This window comes from Akebia trifoliata, chromosome 11 (assembly GCF_017979445.1).
Source record: "Akebia trifoliata isolate Shusen 1 chromosome 11, ASM1797944v1, whole genome shotgun sequence".
NCBI lineage: Eukaryota > Viridiplantae > Streptophyta > Magnoliopsida > Ranunculales > Lardizabalaceae > Akebia > Akebia trifoliata.
Window position 1 is genome coordinate 18,621,994 of NC_141385.1, and position 10,558 is coordinate 18,632,551.

Genomic DNA, 10,558 nt, shown 5'->3' on the forward strand with positions numbered 1-10,558 from the left:
TAGTTATTTACAATAATCCAATTATTTTATGTTCATTTATTCACTTTTTTTAAGAAAGAAGTTGTATTCCCATAGTTACGATTGTAAGATCGTATTCACCAATTCATATTTTGCTTAGTTATAGCTTATGATTAAAATAACTTTTATGTACGAAGTGTTCCACCATAGGCATCCTAACCAAATCACCTTTAAGAAAAAGATGTCATGATGTGAACCCTATACACTACAGTAAAATAGGGCTATAGCGACGGTCGTGACCGTCGCTATAGGGACAAATATCGCAGCAAAAACATGTAGCGACGACCAGGGAGGCCGTCGGTAGTCGTCGCTAATAACCCAACGCTAAATGTTGTATCGACGGCCAACTATTCACGGACGTCGTTAGTGCAGGACTTATAGCGACAGCCGATGTTGACCGTCGCTATAGGGTATCGTTTAAAAAAAAAATAATTTACTCTTTAGCTACGCTTTTGGCTTGGGCCGTCGCTGTAAAGGTTTTTAAGAAAATAAAATTTTATTTTACACCAACCCCCTCATGTATTGCAGAATATTGGAGATACCCCTAATGTTTTGAAATTGATGACCATGACCCCAATTACCAATATGAAAAGACCCAAATGCCCCACTCTACTAGAGTTCATTGTGTTACTATTACCGGATTATGATACAAGATGCTATTAAATTAAATTCATGCATATAAAATAAATTCAAGGAACAACTTTACAAAATGAGCTTGGAGTGCTGTCTTCTAAAGAGTTAGCCCTCAATATGATCCATCAATGAGATCCTGAACAAACCAAGCCAGAACAATGGCAGATGCGGCAACTCTTCTCCTTGAATTTCTTCCTCCTGTTCTTGTTAAATCGAAAATGCTTGGACACGAGCAAACAGTTATAATGTACAATGTACATGTTTGTGCGCCCTCACAAGCTACACTAACATTAGAAGCATATGTGAGACACAAGGCTAAATAGTACCTACGACTGGTTATGAGAAGATCGACACGTCAGATATTCTCCTTTATTCAGCTAAAGAGATGACGACAAATACATCATCAAGGGACCATTTTCTTGGTATTTCTTTGTGCAAAGGATTGATTATGGCACGGTCTACAGTGGCCAGGCGATAGCCAATCACAATCTCCTGTCTTTGTCGACCCCTAACCATTATTTCGTAAAAGCACAACTCTTCCTGGTCATATAGATAGAACTCTGCCGGCCTAATGCACATCTCATTCCCCTGTACAGCACAAGTCATACATCAAAATATGCAAGTCTATCCATGCTCCAATATAAGAAGGCATTGCCAATTCATGTAAAAGCTCGGGACAAAATTGATATAAAGCAATCCAAATTAGAACAGCAAAATTGAGAAATGTGAGCCTTTCTATCAAGACATCATGTTGTTTCTTCTTTTTTCGGTTTGTTTAAAAGCATTAGGTTTGCATTCCTGGTCCCAAGCCCATAAGAAAGATGATTGCATCATGTTATTCTGTTTCCTTTGCACATGCCTAAGCCATTTCAAATGAATTTCTCATAGTTTCTATTGCAATTGATGCCTGTAATGAAAAAAATAGTGGAAACTCCAAGTCTACCTAGAAAATTGAAGGTCATGGTGAATGATCCTGGAATATATCTTGCATGTCGTCATAAGTGAAACAATACCACTCTCAATACGTTTGACGTAATCTAGGAGTGATCCAATAGGAGATAAAATGAAGGCAAATCAATTGTGATAGTTTTGACTAGAAATACAAAGAACAATGATGGCTCAAGGGAAGAGAGTATTGGTAAAAGTCAAGACCTCTAAAAGACAAGAGGATGGTCAAAAATGACACGGAATAGGGTAGTGAGAAAAGATCTAAACTCACATGCCTTCACATAAGACATAGCTTTAGATACACTGAATTGAGAAAAGGAAGGATTCACGTTGTTTGACCCCCGATATTGGGATAAGGTATAGATTACGATGATGATCATGATATTACCAAACTTTAACCAGCATCAGTGTTAGATTAACCATTTTTCTCTAGAAATTCTTTCATGAGAAGACATATATGCGTGTGTGCAGGACATATACTCTTTAAAAAATATTTTACATGGATATATAAACCCACATCGATATGAGTAGATGTTTGTTTTTAATGGATGGCTATCCTCGTCATTCTGATATGTTCTTTTGAATTGACTTGGTATCAAACAATATAATATATAAAATGAGCAAAAGCAATATAATATATAAAACAATATATTATAAAATGAGCAAAAGCAACACCTGATCCAAATATTTAGCAACAGCTTTCGTCAAGGCATTCTCGTTGTTAGCAGGTACATTTTCATGTCCATCAATTGATACCGCACGAGAATCTATTGTCCAACATGCTCAAACTCTCCAATATAACCTGAAATGGGAAACTATCGAACTTCAAAAGCTAATCGTACTTGATCTCTCATATGGCTTAAGCATTCATGAAAGTAAACAAATTCACAACACATAAAATTTGACTATGCATTGACCAGGAGTGATTTACAATAACAACAGCATACCATTCAAAATGATAGAAGAGCAAGATAATAGATATAGGCATGATTTCTAAATCTGAGATCTGCTAGATGAATAAAGGCCGCACCTGTAAGAAATGGTTCACAGCCCTTCTAACAACTCATTTTAACTGCATTTTAACAAGAATCACATTAAGTGGTACTTTAAATGGACTAATACCAAAAATTATAGATGCCCATTCCCCTGATTCACATTATCATTCTCCTGATTCACATTAAGTGAGTGAAGTAAGTACCTGCAGTGAGTCCATGGATAAGGGATTTTGGTGACATTAGCATGAAGAGCTGCTTGAACATCTTGTCGATTGAAGTACTTTTCAGTATAAATTGGCACACATGGATCATACCCGCTGGTTTCTTTCTCCACCCATCCTGTAAGACATATAATTTCAATTAATATTTTTACCTTAATTTAATTTAATTTAGAATGGAATGGATATATTTGGACTTACAAATTTGGAAAATAATTTAGGAGCAACAACGCCATGGATTTTGGGAAGGGTTCTTGTTATAGTAATTCCATTACATGGTCATGGCAGGTGGGAGCGTACAAGCTGTACATGTCTATGATGTTGTAAACATCGAAGTATTTGTTGAGGGCGACAATGCAATTTTGGGGTGGATTGGGTTCACAGAAGTTGCACTTGTTCTTGATGTTGTTGTACACTCGATCATATATAACTGCGTGATCCCATGCGTACTCTACCATTCCCTTTTGATCTGTTTCATCATCCAGCAATGCGTTTCCTATCTAATGGTAATATTAGAGAATAATATATTGTGTCAAAAGAATATAAATGATAAATTAGCAGATAGAATACCACTTCACCAAGCTTCATCTTGCTAATGCGCTCCACGTCTACATGGCAAACATTTGATAAGGCATGCACTCCTGCATCCTACAACAGTAAACAACTAAATCATGTCCTAAGAATATTAAGGAGCTGAAAGTGCATTTGGGAAGGGTTTAACCATTTCAAGACAAGCCAAAAGACGTCAATATTTTGTTCCAGTCTCCATTCCATAAAAACCTTTCAACCATTAAACTCACTCGTGTGGACGAAAAAAGCCATAACAAATCAATTTTGTTTGAAAAATGTTGTGGTTGTACCCCAAATGTGTTAGCCAGCTCACACATGACAAGTCGCTTATCTAGAGCAGCAGATGCTCCATTCCTTTCCATTTGAATAAATTGTTCCTATCATAAGTTGATCATTGCAGTCAATTAGAAGCACATTGGGATAAAAATTTTACTCTATTAGAGAATTTTGTGAATAAATCCATGTGATGTACTGTATATAGAGCTGAAACAAAATGCATAGTGTGAGCACCACTGAGCAGTAACAAGAAACAGGAACAAATTAGTTGGTACCCAAACTTATAATATTACCCTTTTAACTTGGAAAAGGAAGTCCACTGTCATCCATCACAATAACTTGATAGGTAATGAAAGGCCCCTCTCTTCAGTCAAGAAACTTCAATGACATCATTCCATCACTATGTAGACTAACTCCTCTAAGAAGAATCACTCTTCCAAATTTGGATTTTCACACACACGCACTGTTCTTACAAATTTGGATTTTCACACGCAAGCACACAAACTCAATCACAAAAAAATCAAAAGAAGTAAGAAATCTACAATATCAAACAAAACATGTCTAGGAACTTCCTTGTACATATATGTTTATATTTATAGAATGAATCAGGATCAGAACTCTTATAGAATTAGCATGCTTTAAGTGGACCCAGTAAGGTGTTGTGTCTAAGTGGCATGCTTTAATTGGAGTTTAAAACACCTTGGGCTCCTAACCAAAAGCTGTGCAGACAGCCCAATGTGTTTATTCTGCAATCAAAATGTGCCACGTAGACACCATTCTGGATCAGAACTCTTATAGAATTAGTTTTAAAAAATAGACAAGTCCTACACAAGAATTCAATGCGATCTCAGCTTCCTCTGAATGCCATTTTGTGCTGAATCACAATTACCATATGGACAAATTTCCAAGATTATCTTTGAAAAAAAAAAAATACAATTAAAGTTGTGAATTATGAATGTAATAAAGAGAAATGCTGCATTACATGAATCAGGGGAGTAAAGAAAGAACAGAAGCCCAAAGACACCTAGTTATTCATCATTTAATAAAGGGTAAGGTCAGAAACATAAATATAAATGGGTTACTGCATGTTTAGGTAGACCACAAAAAGAAAAATAGAAAACCCAATTGATCAAATAAAATCTAAAATAAAAGAAATAAGTCAAAATTTACTATTACAGAAATATTACATCATACCAATACCAAATTAAAATATTACATAATAATTAGAAAGGAATCCTCAAATTCTTACATTTTCATAGCTTACATTTCAACAAATAAAATTTAAAAAAAAATGGGATAAAAAATACCAAGTGTTGAGATTCTGAGGACTGAGACGCTTGTATTCCTCCTCCTTGAAGGATGATGCCATCACTTGACATTATTTATGGAAACCCAAATCTCGTAAAGAAAGAGAGAGGAGAGAGGAGAGAGAGAAGAAAAGTAGAACAGATATCAATGAAACTCACATTGTACATTAAGAAGAAAAAGGGGGCGCAAGACCCATTTTACTAGGAGAGCAACTACTTTAAAAGAAACAAATCTAGAAACCATCAAAAGATCTTCTTCACACAAGATTTCTTGGAGAAAGTGAAGCGTGGCGGGTGATACACCCGCGCTAACAATGTATTGGTCATCAGATCCATTGATACGAAGTTCGTGATGCATTGGATCAATGGTGATCATTTTCGTACGGTAGTTAAGATCTTCCAAGCATTGAATCAACTTACAAGGTCTCTTCTAACACAAACTACAGTTTCTAGGAATAGAAATATCTAAGTTTGCCAGATGGGCTCTTCTTGCACAGAAGCTACATTACAATTATGTGATAGTTAAACCCAACTAGACCTTATCTCCTAGCACAATAACATTCTTCTTGCTGCTTATCTGAAAAACTTAATTAAAACACTAGTTGACATAGCCTGACATTCCAAACTAACCCACTCTCACCCCTCTCAAATGAGATTATATGAAGCTATGAGACAAAAACAGTTCAGTACCTGCCTTGTAAAAGGATGGACTTCTCATTTAGATGACCTTCTCCATCACAACAAATCATTCCAACTGAAAACACACTTTTATGAAATTATAACTTCTATCATTAGTACAAATTTTAATTATAAATCAACTCAACAAATTTTAAAAAATGACCCCAACGAGTACATTTGCATTATCAAAAAACATTTCTGCTCAAGTGTCAATTGTCCTGAGAAGAGTTGGTAGTGAAACAACTTAACATTTGCAATGGGATTGAATCAAGGACCTGCTTTAAATCCATATATTTTCACATTGGTCACAAACAAATTAATTGTTCATATTCAAGAGCAGATTCCTCATTGTACAATATTTGCAAATGATGTAGTTGAATGATAAAGCTAAAGAAGAAGTCAATGCAAAATTAGATTAGGCATAAATACAATAAAAAAGGATTTTCAAATAAATAGGATGAAAACATGATATATGAAATAAAAACTTAATATGGATACTCAAAGGAAGAGAGTTAATTGTGATTGATTAGCAAGGATGACATTTAAAAAATTAAAATAAAATAAAAAAAGCAATTGGGGCTTACACCATGAGGCCTCAAAACAAGATTTTCCCAACAACATGCCCTAAAGCATTTTACAAAAGCATAACATCTAGTGAGACACACACTTTGTCCAAAAGATGTATGGATGACACCTGTTATATGATTGTCACATAGCAAACTGAAATAGTACAAGAACAATATGACCAACATGCTTAACAGGACCGAATGTTGGATATCCAAAAAACATATTCAGGGAACCAGAAAATAATGTTGAAGTTATAGTGATCGATAAGAGGAAAAACTAGAAAGGAATAAATCATAAATGAGCACATTCAAAGGAATCCAAGGATGGCCAAGTATGAAATAAAATTAAGACAAGTCAATTAAGATGATTTTGATGGGTCTAACAAGACCAGGACATAACACTAATGAAGATTAAAAAAAAAATCGAAACCAAGGCTGAAAACTGAAGTGGATTGGGGTTAATAAGAAATGATTGGAACACATGTCCTGATAGAAAATATATTTTCCCTCACTAACTAGGACTCTATGAGGGATTGGGTGATGATCTTTTCCAAGCCTTACTATTTTTTTCTTATCCAAATTCACAACTAGGAGTGTCAATGTGGGTCTCTGCAGGTATGAATTTGAACTAAACCCAAATGCAAATCTTTCTTGGATTTCAAAAGTCATTTGTGTTATAATAGTTTGAAGCTTTATTCCAATTGAAAAAATTAAATCTTAGTTAAAAAATGAATCAAAATAGAACAAACCAGAGCGTGAGAAAACTTCAAATCTTTAAGTTTTAACAGAGGTTTAACATAATCGAATTATACCTGAAGGTGATTGGTGTTTCCAGCAGATGATCGAAGCAGAAAACCCTTGTAGTAGTAACACCTGTTGAAGAAGAAAATTTGGATCTTAATTTAGTGGAATCGAATACCTTAGATCGATTGAATCAAGTAGGAAAAATAAAATCGACCTTTCTCGTCTGAAACATACCCTAGATCCACGACACAAAAACACATACATAGTTACCTTGATGTGATCGATAAGAAACCCTAGTTCTCAACCAATTTGATTCGTTTTAGAAGAACCAAAATCGATTGATTGATCGATCTGAGTGAGGGAGTTATGAGGTTTTGGATCGATCGATCAAGAGAGAGAGGTGAGGGTGAGCTTTCTCGAGTTGTGAGGTTTTGGATGGATCAAGAGAAAGAGGCGAGGGCAAGCTTTCTCGAGTTGTAAGGTTTTGGATCGATCGAGAGAGAGCTTGAGTTGTGAGCTCTTGCAAATAAGACGTGAGAATGGGAAGAAAGGTTTTAGAAATAAACGGTGCGAAAGAAACTCTACAGCGACAAACATGATTTTTGTTGGTCGCTAAATTACTTTTTAGCGACTCAGTAAAATGAGCTGTCGCTAGATGTCGTCGCTATTTATGAGTTTTCTTGTAGTGATAGGAATGAATAAAACATCAAAGAAAATAAAAAATCAATGGACAATATATGACTATGCGGGTGTAGCTCGGTGACACAGCCACCCACTGTAGAAATCAACCAACTACCACCGTGGTGGTACATGAGGACAAAAATGACATTTTTCATGGATCTTGTGTGGGACTTGTATGGATCCTTGGATCACATGAATTCATTTTAAACCTAAATTTTACATTCCCAAGATGATCTACATGTGAATTTTTGAAATTATTCAGTGATATTAATATTAGATATTATCTGATCATTTTTACGTATAAATACAAAATGAAACTGGCGTATTCACTTACTTTTAAAAAAAACTATTACATTTTCTGTGCTTTTGTGAGTATCAATTTAGCTTAGTTCAATAATATTGATAAGAACATGAAATCAATGTAAGGAATTTAAGGAATATGTCATTTTCAAAAAAATAACTTCGAACTCAAATTTGAAGACTAAAAGATAGTTACGAATTAGAGAAATTAGGTGTCTGAGTTATTTGAAGACAATCTTAAATAAACAAGTTTAAGAATTGATAAGTGTATCAGATTACTTATTGAAGGGGTTTCTTACGTTGGAGAAATAACGGATGGGTTAGTTAGGTTCAATGAGTACCCAAAATCGTTGCCTTTGGGTGAGAAAGTGGTCAATGTCTCAAAACATTGATTTACCTGTACTTTTTCAAGGCATTTATCTCGGTTTCCGTCACTATTTTGATATATTAAGTAAATATTCATGTTAAGCTTCAAAATATCACATTGCATGTTCCATAATGTTAAAATAGTTTTAATAGTATGAAATTAATGTATTTGTCAGAAATTCCGGATTACAAGTGTGTTCACTGTGCAAGATAAAGATTAGATCATCAAATTATAACCTAAAATCAAACAAATCAACTTTTCCATTACAATCTAGAGGACTAAAGAAACATGCCAACCAAATGAGCCATAAAGACAATGGCTCTAGTAACTCTAGCAATGGCGCTGGGTTGGTGATTTGGGTTGCCCTAAAATTTTGGGATTTTCTCTCTAACGCAATGTTAATTGTGATAGTGGCGGTGGCTTGAATAGGATTCTTCCAAAACTTCAACGTTTATATAAATAGAACCTTTACCTAATTGGAAAAGAGTATCCCCCCCCCCCCCCCTCTCTCTTGGAGGCCCCTCTTTCTTTAACCTAAGGTCCTTGGCAACTTTTCTTGCATTTTTTCATTTTAAGATTAGTTTTTTCCTTTCATGTTTCTATAATTTTGTAATGAAAATAGATAGTGTAACCTTTGGTTCATAATGAAGAAAAATGTTGCTTCCTCTACTTTCTTTTGTCTTCTTGCCATGACCATGGGCTCAAATCCCTCCCTTGGTGGGAGAAGGAGCCTAGGAGCAAGTCTTTATTGTTGTATTTGTGTTCCTTATCCTTCATTAATGATTTAATGTTCATTGGGCTCACTTCATGGCATTGTCCAACTCCATTGGATCAAGACTTAAGTTGAACCCTTACACTTTTTATACTTAAATTAGATATATCATACTTAGATAAGTTTAAGATGAAATGCTTAACCTAGATATTTGGTAGTAAGGACTGCATATGATACTAAGTGAAGGAGCTCTAAACTCCATTGTTGTTCAAGCTTCCATATATATCTTTCAACTCAAAAGGATAACACCAAGCCCTTGGAATTGAGTTAAAAAAAGGATATGACTTAGATTTAACTTTTTTATTTGCCCTAAGGGGCTCTAATCACTAATTGTATCTCTTTCTATAGTTTTTCTCTTCTATTAGTATAATTTCCTCCAACATGTATTTCTCTTTTGACGACTTTCAAAATATAAAAATAGTTTTAATAGTTTTGGCTTGAGCTAATTTCTTAGTTTCTATTTGATTCCACCCCTTTTCTCTTGGGATTGATCTTGTATTTGACCCTAAAGTCGAGGTAATTTTCATAAGTATTAACTTTTGTGGGAAGGACAATGATAGTCCCACTAAAAAGTGTCTGGTCTTCGTTTATTTCAGGGTTAGGAATACTGGGTGTTATTTAATTTTAGGTTAGGGAGTGCCCATGCACTTATGGGTTGGTTAGGAGTACCGGGATGTGTTTATTTATTTTTGGATTATAATGAGAAAGTAAAGTGGATACATAAAATAGTGTACCTTGGATTGCCCATGCTAGCCTAATAAATACGAAGATGACTGGTCTCTGTGATCGTGGTAAGTCTATAGTAGTCAACCGACTTACATCTATAAAGAAGGTCCTCATAATCATGAGACCTTGGCCAATGATCAACCTGAGCTAGAAAAGGGACAAATCACTTGCAGCCAAGCCGATTGTAGAATCAAGCAATAACTTTATAATCCCTCATTGATAAACTTGAGATTTTCGACTGAGGTAAAATTCAATCATGAAATTCATAGTACTTATCGGTATACAACACTGTGTAACACTACTGTTGTAGATGTGTTTTAAATTTCTGTTGATGAGATGTGAAATTTATTTATGTATTGAGAATATCGAAAACTAGAAGCCTAGATATTTAAATCAGGGAAGTTGCTTACTAACTGCAAAATGTAACAACGAAAGTTAGGACGTAATAAGTGATGTGGATTTAACGGATTTGGTACAGTATTTAGTGTTTAGAGTGTACAATATTTGGAAGTTATGACATAGATTATTGTTCTAAAGAGGAAATTTGATGTGTCCACTAGGTCTTATGATGTGACTCACAAGCAACCACCATTCCCAATTTGATGAATGTGTTACTAGAATGTCCTTATGATAAACAATGGTCTAAGAATTAAAAAGAAACTCGGCCATGCACCATCACCACTCATGGCCTAGTTAAATTTAGATATATAAAAAATTTAGTCCCAACCTACAAGTGAGATGAGAAATGATATCTCTAGG

General features: G+C 34.8%; 1 pseudogene across 1 annotated transcript; it reads right to left on the minus strand.

The window, feature by feature from the left end:
- Positions 1 to 931: 931 nt before the first annotated feature.
- LOC147391076 (serine carboxypeptidase-like 34) lies at positions 932 to 7,611 on the minus strand (annotated as a pseudogene). Its single transcript, XR_015183129.1, has 8 exons — positions 7,188 to 7,611; positions 7,022 to 7,082; positions 3,383 to 3,460; positions 3,010 to 3,312; positions 2,798 to 2,933; positions 2,630 to 2,671; positions 2,275 to 2,401; positions 932 to 1,239 (listed from the first exon to the last, which is right to left on the minus strand). The product of XR_015183129.1 is annotated as a serine carboxypeptidase-like 34 (transcript).
- Positions 7,612 to 10,558: the final 2,947 nt, after the last annotated feature.